The sequence below is a fragment of the Electrophorus electricus genome, chromosome 3 (assembly GCF_013358815.1).
Source record: "Electrophorus electricus isolate fEleEle1 chromosome 3, fEleEle1.pri, whole genome shotgun sequence".
In the NCBI taxonomy this organism is placed as follows: domain Eukaryota; kingdom Metazoa; phylum Chordata; class Actinopteri; order Gymnotiformes; family Gymnotidae; genus Electrophorus; species Electrophorus electricus.
The window spans coordinates 4,175,372-4,197,777 of record NC_049537.1 but is presented as its reverse complement, the minus strand read 5'-3'; positions in this window follow the sequence as shown (position 1 = coordinate 4,197,777).

Sequence of the window (22,406 nt, the reverse complement as noted above, 5' to 3'; positions counted from 1 at the left end):
ACACTGTATTAGGCAAGAGTATTTTGATCATATAATGATTTTTATGCATATTTTCCAATTCCAAGCTGTATAAACCTGAATACTTATTGAATTTAAGCATATCCAGTGATATGTCTAATGAGGGAGAGTGTGGCCTAAGGAGAGCAACACCCTATAACAAGGTGTGCATAATTATTAGGCGGCATCTTTTCCTCAGGCAAAATGGGCCAAAAAAAGAGATTTAACTGACTCTGAAAAGTCAGAGGGATGCCGCACTCTTAAAATTGCTAAGATATTGGGGTGAGATCACAGAACCATCAAACCTTTTTTTTTTTTTTTTTTTTTTTTTTTTTTACAAATAGCCAACAGGGTCGCAAGAAACGTTTTGAGAAAAAAGATGATGCAAATTAACTGCCAAAGATTTGAGAAAAAAAGTGAAGCAACCAGAAACCCATTATCCTCCAGTGCTGTCATATTCCAGAACTGCAACTTACCTGGAGTGCCCAGAAGTACAAGGTGTTCAGTACTCCACACATGGACATTGTAAGAAAGTCTGAAACCTGACCACCCCAAACAAGACACACAAGGTGAAACGTCAAGAATGGGCCAAGAGATATATAAAGACAAATTTTTCAAAGGTTTTATGGACTGATGAGATGAGAGTGACTCTTGACGGACCAGACAGATGGGCCCATGGCTGGATCAGTAACAGGCACAGAGCTCCACTTCGACTCAGACGCTAGCAATGTGGAGGTTGGGTATTGCTATGGGCTGGTATTATTAAAGATGAGCTAGTTGGACCTTTCCAGGATGAAGATGGACTCAAAAATCAACTCCCAAACCTACTGCCAGTTTTTAAAAGACACTTTCTTCAAGCAGTTCTACAAGCAAATGTCTGAATCTTTCAAGAAGACCATGATTTTTATGCAGGACAATGCTCCATTGCATGTATCGAAGTACTCCACTGTGTGGCTAGCCAGTAAAGGCCTTAAAGATGAAAGAATAAGGACATGGCTCCTGTCCTCACCTGACCTAAACCCTATTGGGAACTTGTGGGCCCTTCTTATATGGGAGATTTATGGTAAAGGAAAATAGTACAGCTCTTTGAACAGTGTCTTTGAGGCTTTGGTTGCAGCCACACAAAAAGTTGATTGTCAACAGATTACTAAACTGACAGACTCCATGAATAGAAGGCTTATGACTGTTATTGAAAAGAAGGAAGGCTGTATTGCTCACAGTTTTTTTATGTAAGAAATATTTATTTGTAAATTTTAAGTTGTTTGTTTATTATTCTCACTTTAACAGATGAAAATAAAAAAGTGAGATGGGAACATTTCAATTTTTCATTTAGTTGCATTATAATTATGCACACTAATAGTTGCCCAATAATTATGCATACATAGATATTATCCTAAGAAAGCCAAAACCTCACTTTTACTTTCTTATATATTCAGCTTTGAGGTTTATTAAAATTTTGAATTGACAGACAGCACTATAGTTGTTCAATAATAAAATGAATCCTCAAAAATACAACTTTCCTAATAATTGCGCAAATAGTGTATGCTGCATTACAAAAGGTCTATTGTCTTATATTATTTCCTACAAGCTTTTGCTGATAAAGCTAATTACCTAACAATGGTTAAACTGTTATAGCAGAATTAAGTGCTGGAGACTTGCAAAAACACAGTATGTCCACAGAAGGGAGCTATAGCACAAGAGAAGCAGAGGCTACTTCATTATGTTCTGTAATGTCTAATCATGGTGACATCATGACATGGCATTCATTCATTTTAACACTGAAGTAAAAAAAAAAAAAAAAAAAAAAAGTCAAAACTGAGCCCAGATCTTCACAAACAAACGTTACATTTCTGCATGTTTGAAGGGCAATATGCTGTGAAGTTACAAAAGGATCAAAGGCAAAGCTTTAAAATTTACATGAAGACTTCAAGTTGTCAGATGAAATCTATGAATATAGAGTGTTTAAAATTTCATGGTCACAAATGTCATGATCTTGAACCTGACTAGTTTTCAGTGTTCCAGTATTAGATTGTATTTAATTTATGTATTTAATATAGTTACGACATTAACAATAACAACAATAGTAATATATATTTTTTTGCAATAATATCACACTAGTCAAGAGACACTGAACATGATTTTTATGTATTTTAGAACTTGCTGAAATATATAGTTTTTTCATTAAATACCCTAAACATATACATTAAAAATAACCTGCTTGATATGTGGAAGATCAGCCAACTGTTAGGTGGGTCTCAATCTATCCATTATGGTTAACTTCGGAAGATGCAGTACACCAGTAGACACAAATATTTAAACTATGCATATCATGTTCAGCTCTTTGCTGAAACCATGCTCCATAAAGAAAGATGTCCATACATACATACCTGGGTTATACAGAATAATGCATGTAGTAATGAATAATTGATATCTGTAGTTTTCCCTACATTTTAAAATGTATCTCAAGCTAGCCAAACTCTATGTAATTTTAGCATACCACGAGAAGGTCCTGGAAGAAAACCAACAAATCCAATGTGTTCAAAAGCAGATTTAGGAAAGATCATAAATGTATGAATGTTCTGTTTTAACAGTTGCTTTTGAAAATTCACTTCACTTTCTTGCTGAGTTCTCGCAAAAAAGAAAAAAAGAAACAAATATTTCTTACCTGTGTCATTGGAGATAAAGAGGCTCAGATGAAGTGTAACCCACTCCCACTCATGTACAGTGAAAATGGATAATGTTATTATTTATTTGTATAGAGATCGACTAGTCTTTTTAAATTTTCTGTTTTAATATGCCACTTTTTACTCAAATTTTCAGATTTATATATATAAGTATAATAAGTTTGCTCTGACCGCAGCTTCCAAAGAAGCTGGGATGTGTGGAAAAAAAAAAGCATTTTATTGTACTCTACACATGTATATTTATATATGACAAAAAGGCATTCCATCTGGCCCAGATCTTCTTCTTCTTCTTCTTCTTCTTCTTCTTCTTCTTCTTCTTCTTCTTCTTCTTCTTCTTCTTCTTCCTTTTCTTCTTTCGTAAAAATAAATTAAGGTTATTATTAGTTAGCTTATTTGCTACACAATGCTCAGGTAAAATAGGAAGGCCTGTTTCCTATAACAATGTTTTTAAGCATCTATGCACGCTTGTAATTTGTCTTTCAGTTAGTTGTTTTTTTTTGGGGGGGGTTGTTGTTTTGTTTTTGGGGGTGTTACTACTGCTGCTTCGCACAAGGGACTAAATGGGAGACAAAAATGGAAAAGTGAGTAAGAAAGCGGGGAATTAAGTAAAGCTCATTAAAGCTGGTTGTTGCAGCTGAAACATAAGCAGACTGTGACGGCCCTATTAGGCAGCTCGTTACCTGAAGTTATTGAGCAGCGACGACTAATCACACTGACTGCAGGTACAGTCAAAAAGAGAAGACAGATTGGTGTCTGGAGAAGTCAAAATAGACTCAAATATATTATCTGGAAAATCACTGATACCATTAAGGCAAATGGGTGTAAAATGACTGTTTACATCTAGAATTCTGTACAAGGGAATGCAAAATTTTCACTTTGAGATGAAAACATGTAAAATGAGATGTAAAACGTTTTTACAGTAAAAGAATCAATTATTTCTATGATTCAGTTTAACTCTTGCAAAATTAACCATTATGAACCATTCAGTTACAGTAAGGACTTTTCATAATGGCTTTGAGTATTTATCATGCTGACCACTATAGACCTCTATCACACAGATCAGAGATAGCTATTGATCCAAGCTTTCAGTGTTTTCAAGTTTCATGACCAGTTACTCTCATGAGTTTTTAAAATGAGTTCTAGAATCTGTCTTTGTTGAAATAAATATTTTTGGTCAGTTCTTCAAGTGAATGAAAAAAATGAAGTCAGTTCTGTATGTAAATATAATGGCATCTATGCTATTCTGTAATGTCTGTTTGATGTACTCCACAGAAACAAATAGAATGCTGTCTAACAGAGAATTTTCCAAGAGACATGTTCATGTTGAAGCTAACTTTGCACAAACACACTATATAGATAGATCTCTATGAGACACACAGAGGAAGAGAATGTAGGCCACAATAATCAATATATGTCTGTAATTCAGTTCTAAAAAAAAGATTTTGATTATGCATCTATGTATATTAAATTCACTTTACCCCCACCTTGAGCCATTTTAATTGTAGTTCATGAGCCACATAGGCCTTCAAAACAGTGTCATACCCAGCCAGAGCACACTTTTGAGTTGAAATGTAGATTATTATATGACATTGTACTGTAACTTCTCACATTAAAAAAAAAGAAGAAAAAAAACATGCCAAGCAATTATAATTAACCATACTGGAGTTCAAGGCAAACGTATACCATCAGCTTTGCAGTAGAACGAATGCATTCATTTGATAATGACCACATTCGGTAGGCAGCTCTCACTAATTAGAAGAGAAAGCTTCACTTCATTAAAAAAGACACTTGTAATAGGGAGCATCACCCTGAGCTGGATTCAAATACAGGCCTCTTTATACAGGGGACCAGTGTAAACTGAGGATTTCATCAACACAGGAATGAGCATAACTTTTCAACAGCTTGAAAAATCAAATCAAAGAAACAAAATGCAAACCACCAGACCCAACACTACCTGCTGCTGGGTAACGATTTGGAGAGCCTCCCCAAATGAGGAACCCAACAAACTCAAGGCAGGGAGTTAACCACTACCCTCAGGGTTACTAAGCCAGCATGCTACCAGCACATCAACAAGGCAGCACAACAGAGAGCAATGAAAAACAACTACAGCTGTCAAGGGAAAGCAGGCTGATGTGCTCAAACTGTGAGAGCAAAATAAAGAAAGCTGTTAAAAAATTGGCTTTCCCAACCACAGAGATGGAAAGTTAAAGAAAGACAGGAAGAGACAAGTGAAATCCTGAGGCATCCCCAAAGGGTTAACAGCAATGGACAGTGTGAACTCAAGAAGGGTTGAGGGAACTCAAGAGGGGAAGCTGTAAGCTGTAGAGAGGTTCAAGAGGAAGGTGACCCAAGAGACACCTGTTGAGTTCTTTACTTGAAAAAAACAGCTTTGTCTTTTTTCAGGACACTGACCAAAGACTGAGCACCTGCTTGTGAGCTTGTGTGCTACTCTTAAGTAGCCAAGCAAACAGGTGTTGCTAATTGCTGTGAAATGGTGCAGCGCCTCCCTCTGGAGGCCAAAGAGTGTCTAGCCAATGACTAGCACCAAATTCGAATATATATATTAATTATATCATAGCACATAGGGTACTCCACCCATGATCCAACATCCAAAGGTTATATACCAGGAGGAAGGAGGGGGAACATGTAAGATCCACTCCAGGGTGAGACACAATCAATCATGGATACATCCAAGCAATGTTCTCAAAGGATGAACTGATGTGGGAAGTGCCTCAGTCATTGGAACAGAAGAAGCAGAGGAAGTTCCATGGCAGGCTAAGCCTTTCCATGACAAGTCAAGGAGATGCAAGAGTGAAAGACAGCACAGAGGCACTAATCATGGCAGCACATGATCAAGCACTAAGCATGTGTCATGCCAGACATGACCCAAGATGAAGACTATGCAAGGGAGCCTCCGAGAAAATCCAGTGCCTAGTAGTTGAATGCAAGATGGTGGCAGGGAAAGAATAGGAAAATAGGAATAGGAAAATATGCAAGGCATATGAGCTGTACACCCCCAAGTTCAAATGGAAAGAACCACAGACAATGGCAGATAGATCCTGTGGGATCTCCATAAGAAAATCCCAGTAGATCAGCAGTTTCTAAAATACACTTGTCACAGTGTGCCAGGCACCCAGCCAGAAGGAAACGCCCACAGACACACAGACACACCATGCCTTTCCCATTCTCAGTCTAAGTACCTAATCACTATCACCTGTGCCTTGTTCTGTTTCTCCCCTATTTCAAGCCCACAGATGCATGCCTATAGTAAATTATTCCTAGAACAGCAGACTTCATCTGAGCCTACGCTGATGAGTTATTACTGTCAGCTATCTACTTTTTTTTTTTTTTTTTTTTTACTTTTTCCTCTGCCTTTAGCCACTTCAACACTTTGCTTGTTTTGTTTCAGTGTTCATTATGGACAATAAAGAAACTCCTTCAACACACTCATGAATCGCTCCTTTCATGCTACCATCACAGAATTATGGTGGGGACCCCGAAGGCTGCAAGGGGTTTGTAGTCCAGTACCAGCTCTACTATACCTACCAGCTTCGGATACCCAACCATGCTAAGGTGACATTCGTCATTTCCCACCTCACGGGAATGCTAAAGACTGGGGAACTGCACTAGTGTCCGTTCCTATCTGCTACAGGGTGACTACCCCGAATTCATAAAGGAAGTGAAAGTCATGTTCCACCATCTGTGTTGGGGTTTGATTTGTAGCAGAGCCTTATTATGACTATGGCCAGACTCATGCTCTGTAGCAGACTACATCATGGAGTTCTGAATGCTGGCTGCCTTGTTGCATTGGAACGAACCAGTGCTTGTGGATGCCTTCACTACATGGAAAGCTGCAGGTGGAACTCACCTGAAAGCAGGAAGTGACGATGCTGAATGAGGTGATACACCTTGCCATCACCTATTACCATATCCTGGGGATAAACACTGCAATCTGCACATCCCCTAGGACCCCAAGCAGATAGGTGGAGTTGGAGTCCAGCACAAGGCTGATGAGAAAAAGAGAAGGGTGCTCAAGTTGAGCAGTACTCCCACCTCTGCGATGTTTCGCCTACTTGTAAAGGTTACACACAGGGGTTGCTTTTCTCTCATTCCAGCCCTGATTGACCCTGGCATAATTGGAAACTTCATGGACCAGACTTCAGACCCATTGCCTTCCCTATTTCAGTGAGCCCCCTCATGCCAACAACGCTGCCTCCAAAAGAGGTTTGTGTCTCTCCTATCCACCTCTGTGGAGAGCCCAATGGTGCACAAAGTCATACCCATCCCTGCAGCATATAGAGACCTAGCAGATGTCTTTAGCCCTGTAAAAGCCACCCAGCTCCCTCTTCACTGTGTCTATGACTGTGGCATCAATCTGAAGGAGGGAACTGTTCTGCCCAGGTGCAGGGAGGAGCAGGTCATGGAAGAGTATATCCAGGAGTCCCTGGCCCAGGGTTACATCTGCCCCAGATGCTTGACTCCATTTGTGGATTATAGAGCTCTTTATACCTGTATCTGCTCCCATTTTTCCCATTCGCTCTTAGACTGCATGGACCACAGTACTTCACAGAGCTAGACCTGTGCAATGTGTACAACCACATCCGCATCAAAGAGGGCGACGAATGGAAGATGGCCTTTAGTACAGGTCACTACGAGTACCTGGGTCTTCCATACGGCCTCGCCACAGTATCCTCAATGTTCTAGGCATACATCCACGAGGTCGTACAGAGGTTCCTGACTAGATGCATCATCACTTACATTGATGACATCCTGGTCTATTTGCCCTTCTGTGACCAACATGTGCATTACATGTGGCAAGTCCTAAGCAATCTCCTGCACAATCATCTGTATTGCAAGCTGGAGAAATGGAAGTTTCACCTTTGCGAGGTAAACGTTATGGGTGTACATCATCAGGGAGGAGTCTGTACACATGCAGCCTTGTAAGGTGGTGGCAGTAACCGGATGACCCCAGTCCCAGACTCTCATTTAACTGAAAAGTTTCTTTGGGTTTGCCAACTTCTATGGTTCATCTGGTCCTTCAGCACCCTGGATAGGGCCCTTACTGACCTGCTCCAGAGGAAGGCTCTGTGCCTGAAGTGAAAGCCAGTATGTTATATACTTACAAATTTAAATAAAAGATACAAATGTACAAATGATTACCATCATATATTTGAATATATTTGTGAATTTTTCCACACTCAAATGTGTTTCCTATTATAGCTTTAGTCATGTTTACACAGATAGAAATGGGCTGAAAATTGTTGGGACCATATATGCTGTGTGGCCCTTTTAGGATGGTTCACCAGTAGAATCCATTTGATGTCTGCTGTGTTTTGGTAATGTTTTGTTTCGAATCACCTGCAATGCTTGTCTTTGCTCTAGGCTGGACAAAACACAGACTGATGCTGATACTAGGGTGAATTACAGGTAGGTATGTAGGGGTATGTAGGGGTGGGTGTGTGTGTGTGTGTGTGTGGGTGTGTGTGGGTGGGTGGGTGGGTGTGTGTATGTGTGTGTGCTTGGTGGTTAGCACGTTTACCTCTCGGCTCTTGGGTTTGAGTCCCTATCTGGGTGGAGTTTCTATGTTCTCCCTGTGTCTTTGTGGGTTTCCTCCCACTGTCCAAAGTTCATTGGATACTCTAAATTGTCATGTGTATGTATGTGTGTGTGTGTGTGTGTGTGTATATATATATATATATATATATATATATATATATATATATATATATATATATATATATATATATATATATATATATATATAAATAAATGTGTGCCTGGATGTCCATTGATGGTTGGTGCTGTGTTCTAGTTTTAACCTCCTCCCCTTTACCTGCACCCAGTGCAGTCCCCCAGGGGGCTGTGGTTTCTGATTGAGAGTACGCTGTGCGCAAATTGGCTGCTGCTTCTCATCAGGTGTGTGAGTGTGTAAACAAACAAACAAAAAACCCACGCTATTTGTAAAAAGCGAGTTTGACAAAGGTGCTGTATAAATGCAACTAATAATAATATGTCAAGCTGCCATTCAAAATAATCATCCAGATTGCCTCTAATATCTTTATACTTTGAGCAGAATAGTAGTGATTTATCAGACACAAAAGCAAGGAGTTTTTCTGAGCTTTGCTTTGATGGTCCAAGAGCACTGAATTGTGTTTAACAAAGCATTTCCAAATTTGCATTTATTTATAATTTGCATTCATAATTATTTTGGGAATCTAACTTGCACAAAAAGAAAAAAAAGAGCAATTTAAAAAGTACATTTTCAGCAACAAGGAGAAGACTGAGATGGGATTGAAGAGGGGTGCAGTGGTGGGAAGAGTGAGAGTAGACTAGAGAGAGGTGCAGTAGCGAGCAGAGTGAGATAAGAGTAGAGAGAGGTGCAGTAGTGAGAGGAGTGAGATGGGAGTAGAGAGGTGCAGTATTGAGAGGAGTGAGATGGGAGTAGAGAGAGGTGCAGTAGCGAGCGGAGTGAGATGGGAGTAGAGAGAGGTGCAGTAGTGAGAGGAGTGAGATGGGAGTAGAGAGAGGTGCAGTATTGAGAGGAGTGAGATGGGAGTAGAGAGAGGTCCAGTAGTGAGAGGAGTGAGATGGGAGTAGAGAGAGGTGCAGTAGCGAGAGGAGTGAGATGGGAGAAGAGAGGTGCAGTATTGAGAGGAGTGAGATGGGAGAAGAGAGGTGCAGTATTGAGAGGAGTGAGATGGGAGTAGAGAGGTGCAGTGATACCCAGCTGCCTCTCCCTGGCTCGCAGCAGCAGCAGGCTGATAAAGGTCACTGCGGAGCCAAGGTGAAAGGTGCTGACCATCACTGTCTTTCTCCTCTATATAAGCTGTAGCATCCTAAAGAAGTGAGTTTTAATATTTGTCTGTAGGTCCATTTTAACCAGCAGAAAAGCTGGTATTTCAGACAGTTTAGTAATAAACATTGCTTTTCCAAAGTAAAAAATGGATAAAACAACAAAATAAGGGGATATTTAGGATTTGTGTGCATTATTGTGAAGGACTGTACAGACTGGAAGTACTCACATTTTAACTGTAACAGTTGTAGCACTGTCTAGGTTTGCTGAGCACAACATGGTTTATAGAAGAAATGCATCACACATGAAGTATATCAGTGGAACAACTTTGACATCCAATGCCTACCTCCCTAAACTTCCACATTTCTAAATGGGAAAAAACCCTTCTATTTTGTACATATAACAGATGCGCTTTAAACAAATGTAAGTGGTATCCAGGAAATGAGAACTATTTTATCAGTGTTTTTTTTTTTCACATTTTAGAGCAAAAAAAGCTTTAAATGAATAACATGGGCCCTAAAGATATGAACCTTTATTCATTTATCATTGTTACAGCAATGACTTTAGGAGTCATTTACAAAATTACATAACACTCATTTGTATTTGCTCAGCCAGCCACCAAAGAGGGCTGCAGTCCAATAGAGGTGCAATCCACCTAAAGCATGTGCAATTTTCTGTAATAGAATGCTAATAGAAGTCATGCTCATTTACTTCAAAGAGCCTGTAATAATTTCCTTGTATAGAACACCCAAGGTAAGTTCATGACTTCATTGTTGGAGGTTTTTAATTTGGCTTCCCTTATATTTAATTTACTTTGTGTGTGGGGTGTGTGTGTGTGTGTAATGCACTTCAGCATCCATGCACTTTCCTTGGTGGCAACATTATTTATTAGCAAACAAATATAATGCCTGTGTCATACCAGTAATTTATACATTTAAAACATCTTCTTCACAGTCTGTTTCATTGTGTTATGCTAAATACAATGGCAAAACAACAGCAGAAGCAGAGAGGGTTTATGTTAAATCAATATCTCGATGGGGCTGTCATTCAAAATGTTGTGGTTTTATAATTTGTTAGTGCTGGTATCCATTCCTGAGATATAGGAGCTAGAGAGGAGAATAAACAAAAAGTATAGTAAACAAAAATGCAAAACCTCTAGGTATTTCCACCTGGCTTTATATGCATAAGAAGCATAATCTGTCATCAACTTATCACTTATTAGAAAATTAATTTACCCAAGGCAACATTATATTTCTGTTCATATTCTATGAAATGTGATGATGAGATGAAAAAACCCTTTATTAAACAATATTAGATATTGTCATATTAAAAATAAAACATTCTCTAATATTTTGAGCATACTATGTGATGTTATCTGGTCTAAACTTGATAAATAGATGAACACACAAAATGTGTTTAAGAACCCTTGATCGGCAAGCCTCTGTCAAACATGAAAAACTGGACTCTTACTCTGACAAGAACTGGCTGAAGTTGAGGAGCACAGGGGATTACACTCTAACCAACAGTCTGGCTGGCTGAAATGTGAATATTTTCTGAGCAGGTCTAAAGGAGCAAATCAGCATGTATTCAAGCATAAGTCAATGGAGCAATGCATAGGTATCTATTTATGTGCTGTTTGTAGAAAAGTGTCCATCATCTGAAGTTTATAATGGTATATTTAATAGTGTTCACGGAAAAAAGGGTTTACCTGATTTCATCTGATAGTCTAAAATTTCTACTGCTTCAATTCCAGTGTGTAACAATTACTGCTGTAATCCCCTTCTACCTTGAAAAAATTGCACTGGAGGAAAGTGCTATAATTACATTACTCAATATGCAGGTGATGCGTAAAATTACTTTGGGCTTGGTTACAGAGTGAGCTGATTTCATATGGCTCAGAGCAATAGGAAGGCCTTGTCTTGTTATTTAGAAATTAATTACACACTGTGATGAAAGGTAAATGGCTGACTCACATAAGCAGTGTAGAGTATATTAGGTTTTTTTGTTTGTTTTTCTTTATACAGAGTTGACAGTCTGGTGAACTGGTGAATTTCAAAGCAGTTCTACATTATCTTAATATTGTCATGATTAGTCCCTCCCAGCTTCCGTGTTCCATGTTTTCCCTGTCTTGTGTTATTTTAGTTCCATGCAATAGTTTCGTTTTCTCCACCCCTCGTTTGATTGCTTACACCTGTTAAGTTCATGTATTTAAACCCTGACGTGGTCCCGGTGTCTTGGCTGTTCATTGTTTATTCGAATGGTTGTGTTTCTTTCAATCCATGCGTTTATGTTTATTTGATGGTTGTGTTTGTGTTAGGTTCATTGTATTTGGTATAATGTCTGAATGTTTGAAAGCCTGTCTGTTTCAAAGCTGTGGTTTATTAGCCTATTTTGTTATCCTAGCCTTCGTTATAGCCTGCTTCCCCTGTTTGCCTTCTTGTGTTTTGTTTGTTTGCTCATGTATCCCTGTAATCTCCGTATTGGCCCAATGACCCTGGACTGCCCTAAAGACTCTGATTTTGGATTTGCCCATAATAAATCTCGCTCTTCTCTGCACATGCGTCCGCCTCCTCACCGCTCACCAATACAAACATAAAGTTGCTGTATGGAGACCAACATTCTAGTGCCATGTTCTGTCTGCAGACCACATAGATCTGCATATATTAGAAAAATGATGATATATGTGACACAAATGTTGCAGGGTCCCTTTGTGGGAAGCCAACCGACATCACTGAAAGCCAAGTCATTCTGTGCTCTCGTATGTCAGGACAGCATCTTGCATGAAGAGTTTCAGCACTAATGGCAATTCACATTTCACACTTTTAGGTGCTGCGTCAGCATGTGCGGTCTGTTTGCATCACTGCTCCACAGAAACATTCAGCAAAGGCACAAAGCTCAGCAGCATGGCTGCTCTCACTGGGACTAGAGGAACCATCTCTGCCAGGCTGTTAATAGCAGCTTCCGGACTGCTGGTACAGAATTTGAACATTCAACCATCCAAGCCATAAAAAGCATGCTAAAATAAGCCCATTTCTTTCTTAGTATGGAAATATGATGTTTGGTCATATCTGAGACAATCTGAGTAAGATGTATTTAAGTTCAGAGGTCAACGTCTAGTGCTTGTTTTGATATTTGTTTGCTATTTTAAGCATTTGGTTTCCATGGCAGTGTAGTGTAGAGCACGCTTAGTGTTCAGATGAAAAGCATTTCCAGCATTTAAGCTTCATCGGTCGGCACATCCTGAAACAGGCTTTTGAGGATACGCTTAATGTATCCATGGAGACTGAATGCAACAGGTGCAAACCCATTGGTGACATGAACTGAGAGACAGAACTCTTTGAACATTCTCAGCTGTTAGAGCACAAATATGTACCTAATTATTCTAACCAGGTTTCAAAGAGAGTCTGTTAAGGGCATTATTGGACACCTAAACGTAATAGAATAGAAGTCAAATCTTTGAAAGGCATGTGGATGGCTGCAAAAATATAACATGCATTTGAGACTGGTCTCAAATTTTGTATAGATCATGTAATTATCAATTTCATTTGGATTTTTTCACTAAATCTATACTGAAATCAGTTCATTTATTTTTTCTTGCAATTCTTCACTTTCCTGCTCTTGACCAATAGCGGACATATTAGAGGGCGCCATACCATGTGGTTCATGTATTTCATATTCATAAGATGGAGGGAGTTAAGGACTTCAGAAACAGATTCCAGGTCTTAATGTAACATTCCAAATCAACTAACAGATTAGTCTTTATCAGTGGCTTGGGCCTAAAAATAGATTCTATTGATATCGAAATGTTTGAATTGTGGTTTTGTGTGGAATACCTGAAATAGCAGAAACCAAAAACAGGCTGAATGAAGATGACTGTACACATGCCAGGACTCATACTGCCAGCTGATGAGTTTGGTAAGTTAACTATATAGGCACAACACTAAACTCCATGGTATATCCATTATCTTGATTTAAATACACAGGCTTTAGTACAAAACCTCAGGAAGGTTAACAGCATGCAATAAACTAGAAAACTAAGAGCTATAATAAGGTTTGAACATGCACAATGAGACTTTTGGCAAAGACTGAGTGAAAACAAAGAGCCATTGTTGGCTAATGAGACCACAGCCTGACAACAGATGAGTGAAACCAAGGTAGAGCCAGAGGAATAGCAGGGTGGTAAAACCTGTGTGTGTGTGTGTGTGTGTGTGTGTGTGTGTGTGTGTGTGTGTGTGTGTGTGTGTCTGTGTGTCTGTGTGTCTGTGTGTGTGTGTGTGTAATTACTATATTACTATAGAATACCTTAAGAAGCCTATCTTGCCTTGGTTTCACAATCAAGCTCTATTCTATTATACTCTATTCTAGCCCAGGGGTTTTCATTTCTAGTCCTGGTGCCCCACTTCCCTTTCACAGTTTCAGGTTTTCTCTGCTGTAGCATGTTTCTCAGCCAAGTCCCTGGAACCCACCACATGGTCCAGCTTTTTGTGGACATTTATGCAGACTGTCTCGTGGATTCCAAAGATTAAAAAGTTGAGAAACATTATTCTATGACCCTTAAGTGCAATAGCATACTATATTACCAGCAATAGTCCAGATCATGAGGGGCTTGATAATTAGTTAGTGAGCTGAATCAGGTGAGTTATGGCAATGAATACAGTAAAGTGTGCAGACTCATGGAGCCCCATGGCCGGTGTTGAAAACCCCTATAATAAAATGCATCTTTAAGGTGTGTAGATGCAAGGTAAGCATTTCTAATAAAGTTTCTGATTAGTGTATGCTGTACAGCTTGCAATACACCAGTCTTTTCCTCATGTACCCAGGAATTAATCTAAGATAAAATGCAACTCATTCAGGACATTCTAGAGGCTCAGGTCAACTTGTCTGTGCCATGCTGGGTACCAACAATGCATAATGAAAAAAGCACAACAGGGGGATCTAGTTTGCATGTGTGTCAACATTTTAAATCAAAAGTTATCTTCTCAGACAAATGCAGTCTGGGTTACACCATAGACTTGAACAAAATAAGTGAGCAGATTCTACAGAGAGATTCTAGGCCTACTGACCATGAAATGCTGAATTCACCTTAGTTCTACTCTTTTAAGGGGATTTATGTCCAGCTTTGCATGCAGAACCCAACAGACATATTTCATATGTGCATGCTTTTGCAAACCAAGATACCTAAATATTTTTGAATTCAGACTAGAAGTGAATGGAAAAGAAACATTCTCATATCTGCCCACAGAGTTTACATACAAGTTTCATTCACAGACACACCAACATGACCTGAACTGAAATTTGGGTCTGTGTCTACAGTATAGATTTTAAGTGTGAATTATGCCACAATTATGTACAACCGCTGTGATCACTCAGTATTGATTGCTTAGTGCATTAACTATCTCGCACTATTTCTAAATTACTGGATTAACTGAGTGCTACAATATGAGAAAAACAGACCTCATTATGAAGTACCTGAAATTCAGGGACAACCATTTCTGGAACTTTCAATGAAATAGGCTCTTAATCATTGATAATGTTAAACCTATTCTCATGCTTTCTGTACATTTTGTGGTGTTCATTTGCATCAAGTGAGAACAGCTATTAAAGTCAATCCATTAGAGCTATAGGCAAGCAATATTTGTGCACATGCACATCTTAACTGACCCTATCTGTCCTTAAGACAATTCTTTCTCATTTATGTCAACCCATTGAGCAGTGCTGCTCCACCTGACAGCTATCCATTCTCATTTACTTCCTTCTCTCTGCCATGGTGTAAAATTTAGGATCCATGCCAATGCATTGAAAATGGGGAAACCTTTAATTCATTGTAGATGTCTGAAATGTTTCAACTCTTGTGGCACAGATTATAAATTTATTATTTTTCATCTGTACTACAGGCATTAATTGAACCATTCTCAGCTGTCTTCAGAAACTCTGACAATTAGAAGTGAAAATTGTGCAGAACCACATGGATTAGATCAATCATAGGGGAATGAAGCTATCCTTCAACGGCAAGGTCATGGAGAAGACCCTACAGTGATAGCAATTAATTAACAAGGGCAGCAGAAGGACCCTGAAGCTCACCTAAAGCTGCCCACTTTCTATGGCCAACCTCACCTTCCCGCATCCTTGGTCTCTTCCTGTTGAAAGCTTACCATTTGTTCCAGCTGGCCATGTGATAGGAAAAGTAAGTTATTACATTACATTTACATTACACTGAAAAGATTTTGTAGGGCCACAAGTTTCTCTTTCAACTAAGGCACTGCAATCAGGGTACCAGGGGTACCACTTGTCAGCTGTAACCAAGCAATTCAAGGAAATAATTAGCACTGCTCTTATTAGGTGGGAAGGTACAGCGTGGCCTCCCCCTCCTCTCTACCTGCTGATTTAGTGTTAGTGTTCTGCAAGTGTGGGTGAACTGCTCAACAAGGAAGCAATAGTGACATTTCTTAGTGTTGCCTGACTTTATGAAAGCATGTGTTAAAACACTAAAATGCCATATCAAATATTATGAATAAGACAGGATAAATCAAAATGAGAGCTTTGTGCAAGCCAATGTATTTTGTCTGGTAGTGTGCTTTGAACCAGAGTAACTACAGTGCACAGCCTGTTGAAAAACATTACCACTAAAATTGCACTGGCAAGTTCATTTGGAGTTTCAGTATACTTTGTAATACCATGGCTTTGACTGACTCAGTTACACATTTATGAACTAAGACAAAGTACACTTTAAGCTCATGTAATGGTTGTAAGCTGGGGCACTAAGATGCATGTTCAAAATATGATTTTTGGGCTAATACAATAATTATCCTCCACAAAGACATCAGGTGTCAAAACAAACCATGAAACCAAAAACTTGACAATCCAGAACAACAGGAAAATATTGGGACTGGAACCAAGAGGACTGATCTAATACTAAATAGGCAATATAGTGAATATATCAGTCATTGAATTTTCTAGTTTGATCAAATAATTAAACTATATAAACTATATAAACTACATTTTTCTAATAATTTAGTCATACTCTCACCATCCACTTTACAAGAAACATGAACGTACACTAATTGGCCACTTTATTAGGTACACCTATCCTATAAGTACTTCATTATGCAAGTGTACAATTCCAGGCTGTAGCCCAGGTGTGGGCTATCCCAGTCTATCCCAGCCAGTGCAGAGCAGTTTCTGACCACAGAACTACTGACCAGATGTTATTTGGAGGGTAAACCCTTCTCATCACAGCAGTAACCCTGATATGGCAGAGGCATGGTTGTGGGTGTTGGCCAGTAGACGTTTAGCAGACACAGCAGGGTTACTGGAGATTTTCCACCTTTTATTGACATTGCAGAGATGTGAGTGGTCCACCACTCAAAAATATCCACTGTGATGCTGTGGTTAGTCACTGTCCATTGATAAAGGGCTAGAGGATAGCTAACACAAATTGTGCATGCATCATAAGTATAAACTTAGAAAAGGAACAAGACCTACAGTACCTCTGCTAAATTTACCACACTCTGACAGAGAACCATTTGCAGTTTTATTTAATTACTTCTTGTCTCTTTTTTTAAAGCAATGTTTTCATGAACATATTCTATGGCATTCATAACCTTTCTGGAATGATGATGATCTGCTGGAAGCAGGTAGTTTTTTTCTTAAAACATAAAGCAAAGTGGAACATTTACAATTAAATGTTATTCATTGTTTTCTAGGGTATCCCAAAATTAACAACATAAAAAAACCAGATACATTATGGAGACATAATGCTATTTTACATGCATATCCCTTATGAGAGGAGTAAAAAACAGAAACTGTTGCAGCAACTATCTATACACAGTCTGCAGTGAGTGCTATTGTGCTTTTCAAGGTAACATACTACCAAATAGGATGAAATCCAATGAACAATGAAAGGTCATTGTCAACATTTGATCCTCATGTTTAAACAGCGAAGGACGTCACAGCATAATTCTACTTTAATAGATTTGCAATCCCACTGTGCCCTGATCTAAATCAGGCCTGTGCTATCTGGGGCCAACACCAATATGACTCTGTGTGTAATTAATATCACACCTGAAAAAACACATTTATCATATTATGGGTGGCAAACAATGAAAAATTGTTTAATTTCAACCAGTTTACCTGGCATATGTGATTATTGGTTTAACTCATGTCTGCATGCATTTACAAAAAAGTAGGGCACTAATCTACAGCTCTCGGCAGACATTCCACCTCTGTTCTTATGAAGAACTAGTTTAGTTCCATCCCCACTCTAATTAAGCTAATGTAGGTCTTCAGGATCATTTGAATTTCACAGTCACGTTATGTCAGACCAGCATCGGAACTTAACTGTGCAGGGTAAATCTCCGGGAGCTGAGCTGGACACCCATGGGTAGTGCTTAGCCCTGAGAAGAGTGACAGAGATGTATTTACTCAAGCCAGGTAGAGGAATTAATATAGCACCAATGTGAACTCTGAGCTGACCTCTCCTAGGTGTCTAACTGCAAGTGGCAATATAAATGGAAATTGCATTATACAATTTAAAATCACAAAGATAGAATACAATTACAACAGACCATTACACAGGCCTGCAAAAATAAGCACATTGTGTGGATGGCCTATGATTATTTTTGATTTGTGCACTCTCTTATGACCTTTGTGGCACAGGAAAGCCATATATATTGCCATGGTATTATTATTTTTTTAATGTAAATTGATTTCTTGTGTTGCATTATGCTCAATAACCATGCTCAATAACCAAGCCTCCAGCCTTTTATAAGCATTTGAATTTTTCATTCCAAGTAGGTTCATAATAAGTGTCTGAATTAGCACATTTTAGAAAATGAGGAAGTGACTGTGATATTTTATTTGTGCATATTAGTGACTACCGAACGGATTATTATGGTTGTTGTTACTATATTACTGCAACAATAACAACAACATCATCAATAAAAATAGATATCAAAGAATCATTATTATTTTTATTGTCTATATTATTAAACCTCTATAAAGTCTGTGTATACTAAGTTTTACTATGTAGGTCAGCAAAGTGGATACACATCACTTAGCTATATTTGAAGGAATCTCAGTACCTTAATGTGGATTACTGATACTAACTGCCTATAATATTCCAATTATATTGTGAAGAAAATAAAATGTATATGTATTTAATTGAGGCTATGTATGTCTATTTTTGGTATTAGCATTAGCATGTCATTGCTACAAAAATAATTTAGTTTACTCTCTGATGCTTTAGCTTTTTCTTTTAATAAGCAGAATGAGATCTGAAGGAGTATCATGTAATATATCCGTACAAAGTGTCACAGTTGAACAGTGTTTCAAATGCTTTTTGCATACACCAAAATACCTATTTAAGACAAAATGGCTCAACACTTAGGTTTATGTGTGAATTAAGCGGTCTCATCTGATAATGAAAAAGCAATTTGCAGAATTAATGTTCATTGAATCAAAAAGTAATTTAGTTGTGTCTATTGAGAGACCAATATAGGAAGAACTACTACACTTCATGCTTTCCTCTACAACTGGCATGATGATGAAGAAGTTGTCTTGGAGAACGCATATGTGCAGTTTGAATACCTGGTGTGTACTTAGGCTGTACAGCTAAGCTTTAAATAATTCCAAATAAATGTTGGGTTTATCGTTTGTTCTCACAGTTATTATGTAAAAGATTTTCTGTGCTACAATAGGTTATGTCCATGCTTTGAAATATGCTGCATTTATCATTTTAATGTATAACAAACTTAAAGGCTAAGCACCAGCAAATATGAAAGTTTCAAACACATAAATACAGCGGAGGTGGAATTTCTAACTTGTTATTATCGATAGTTAGAAAACATTTTTTACAAAGTCAAGGAATACGGTTTAAGGAATCCACTGTCTTCGGAATCTGTCATAAACAGCATCCGTGTGACGTAGATGATGAATAACAACAACTCAAGAAGTTGAACTGTAGCTTAGGTGATGCAAAATGACAAAAAGCTGTGTTGTCTCTGGCTGCAATAATTCAATTTAAAGTGGGACCCCCATGCACAAATGCCCTAAAGATCCCAAAATATCCAAAAATTGACGTACTCCGTCAACTGTAACAGGGTACAAGGGAAAGGACCATCCACTTACTCCATTCTCTGTAGTGCTTTACCAGAACTTTGGGATGTGGGAAGCTGGGCTCACACAACGACTAGCTACGTTTTCTATAGTGATCCAGCATCTTTCCAAACACTTGTTTATTTTTTCAGTTTTTCAGTTTTTTTTTAAATGTAGCTACAGACTTAGCCCTAGAAATTCAATGAGGTCAGTCACGCAGAAGAGAAGGTAATGATAATGCATACATTTTAAGGCTAGACACATACAAACTAGACACATATTATTAACCTACCAAAAACACATAGACTACGAAAGCAAAAGGTGTTAGCTAGGTTAGCCTAGACATTGGTTATTAGGAATAGGGAGCACTTCTAACTAGTTAATGCTAGTTACCTAGCTAGACAGATGACAAGCTAGTAAAATGAGAAATATAGCCAGTAACTAGCTAGATAATCAAATGCTTCTGCTATAAATAATTGTTAATAGACAAGATTATGTTGAGTAATACTTTTTACTTTTAGGACCAGTTTTCAGTATAATGGCTAACATAAAAAGGTTTTTACCAGTCCTAGGTCAGGTTTTTTGTTGCTCTTTGGTGCAGATTCTTCCATCTCTGGCTCAAATCTAAATGGCTGAATTTCACTGTTATGATATACATTCACCCCCACTGTCACTGCAGATTCATAATCTTCATCAAATACAAAAATATCTTCAGAATCTGAAGAACCAGCACTGGAAATTTTGCAGTCCATGTCAGTCATAATGGTGTTTGATCATGGTGTTGTTCAAAATAGGCTATACTCTTCAGGTGGATGAAGAGTATATATCTGTTCCTACCGGCAGCACTGCCATAGCGAAAGAAAACCATTAACAGAGCTAACCTTGGTCACAGTCATTTTCCCTTCATGCTTCTGTCTTGCGTCATCAAGCATATGTCTGTGCTAATTGCCTTGTACCACAGGGGCCCATAATGTGAATTGGCCTGCAGTTAAACATGCACCGGACAGTTTGCCTGTCACTCTGATCTGATTTCTACCTTATGAGCCCCTCAGCTTGATGCAGCTAAGGATGGGTCAGTCCTCTGAGGTCATACAGAAAATAATACATAAAGGATCTAGTAAAGTATTACTAATACAGCATGGTAAAAGCATTAAGCTTCTGTTTAGATTACAGACAGTACTTTAAAGCCACTGACCACATGTTTTCAATTTAACGTGACAATGCTATAATAAAGGTCCTCATTTTTATTTTTATTTTTTTGGCAGCCAGTCTATCTCCATAAACCATACAAAGACAACAAAGACCATGGCATGCTGGCATACACCCTAATTAACAAATCATTTAAAGAGGATCAAAATAAAATTAAAGCAATCCCCCTGTCTGTCTAGGCTACAATGAAAACTCTCTCTTTTGATCCCCCACCCCACACACATACAGTTCATATCCAAAGGTTGGGAGAGGTCACCCAGAGTGGGTGGGTAATGAATGCCGAAGTGTCACTGGGGTATAGCCAAACATCATTAGCATTTAAAGCATGCAGGTTCTCTTCAGGAAGCTTTCTAATTTACCAGTTAGATTTACTCACCTGAATAATTGATGGGAGTGGAGACTGGGACCATCCTTAGATTCCATACAGACCTAAGGGTTCTGGGAACAGTGCCAAAGACAGAGGAGGTACACTATCTTTCAGAAGTTTATAATTAATTCATTTGTATTGTTGTCTTTTTTTAAAATTCAATACTCATTATTCTATTCACTACTCATACAACACCAAAAGATTTTTTAAGACGTTTTAATGTTTCTGTCACACCCCACCATTCACGGCCTCAACTCCAATTCTCAGAATCCCTCATCACAAACCAAGCCTTCTACCTCCTTCATTCGCTCTAGTTCTCTGGACTATTATCCACATACCTGTTGTGTTTTGCCATTACCCCATATATTTAAGCCCTACTAGTTTTTATATTTCTTGTGAAGTCTTGCTAGTGTTTGCCACTGCATCTCTAACCTTGCTTTTGATTAATCTTCCTGCTATTGCCTTTTCATGTTTTGAAACTATCAGGTTTAATATTTTTGCTCTGTTTAATGTCTCCTGGCGTACTTGCCATATTTAACTAAGTAACCAATTATCTGACGTCTGCCTGCGTTGGGTTTTCCCCTTTCCCGTCTTTCTGTGTCATAGTGGGTCCCCCCCTAGCGTCCCGTTTCTATTGTTACCTTGTTTCATATCTTTGGTTTGCTTAACTTCTATGCTTTCATTCTGTTTACCTGTTTCACCTGTGTGTTTTCTTAGTTCTTTATTTACACCCCATGTTTTCCTCAGTGTTTTGCTGGTCATTGTTCGGTTGTTTACTGTCTGTCTGTGGTTAGCCTCTATTCATGTAGTCTGTTCCACTTTGTTTCCTGGATCTAGTTGTCTTGACCATTTTTATGACCCTGAATTTGGGTTTGCCCATAATAAATCTCGCTCTTCTCAGCGTTTGCGGCCACCTTGTGAATGTTCCATGTTACAATGTGTTTTGCTCAATGGATTAATAAACCAGCCTGCTTTCAACTACAATGTTATGGTGAATCATGACAAGTATTTTGGGGAAAAAACAAATCAACACGTTGAAATGATAAATAAACACAACGTTTATTTATGTATAGCAATTTCTTCTCATCTCCTTTGAGACTTGATCACTTCTTTACAAATATGAGAAACTCTTAAGTATTTCAGTACAACATGATTTTCAATGGCCATTGTATCATAGCATTGAATTTGAATCAATTAGATTCTTGTGTCTGGAAAAAATGACTTTATAGAGCTGCAAACATTCTTTTTCTCAACATGTGAGTGG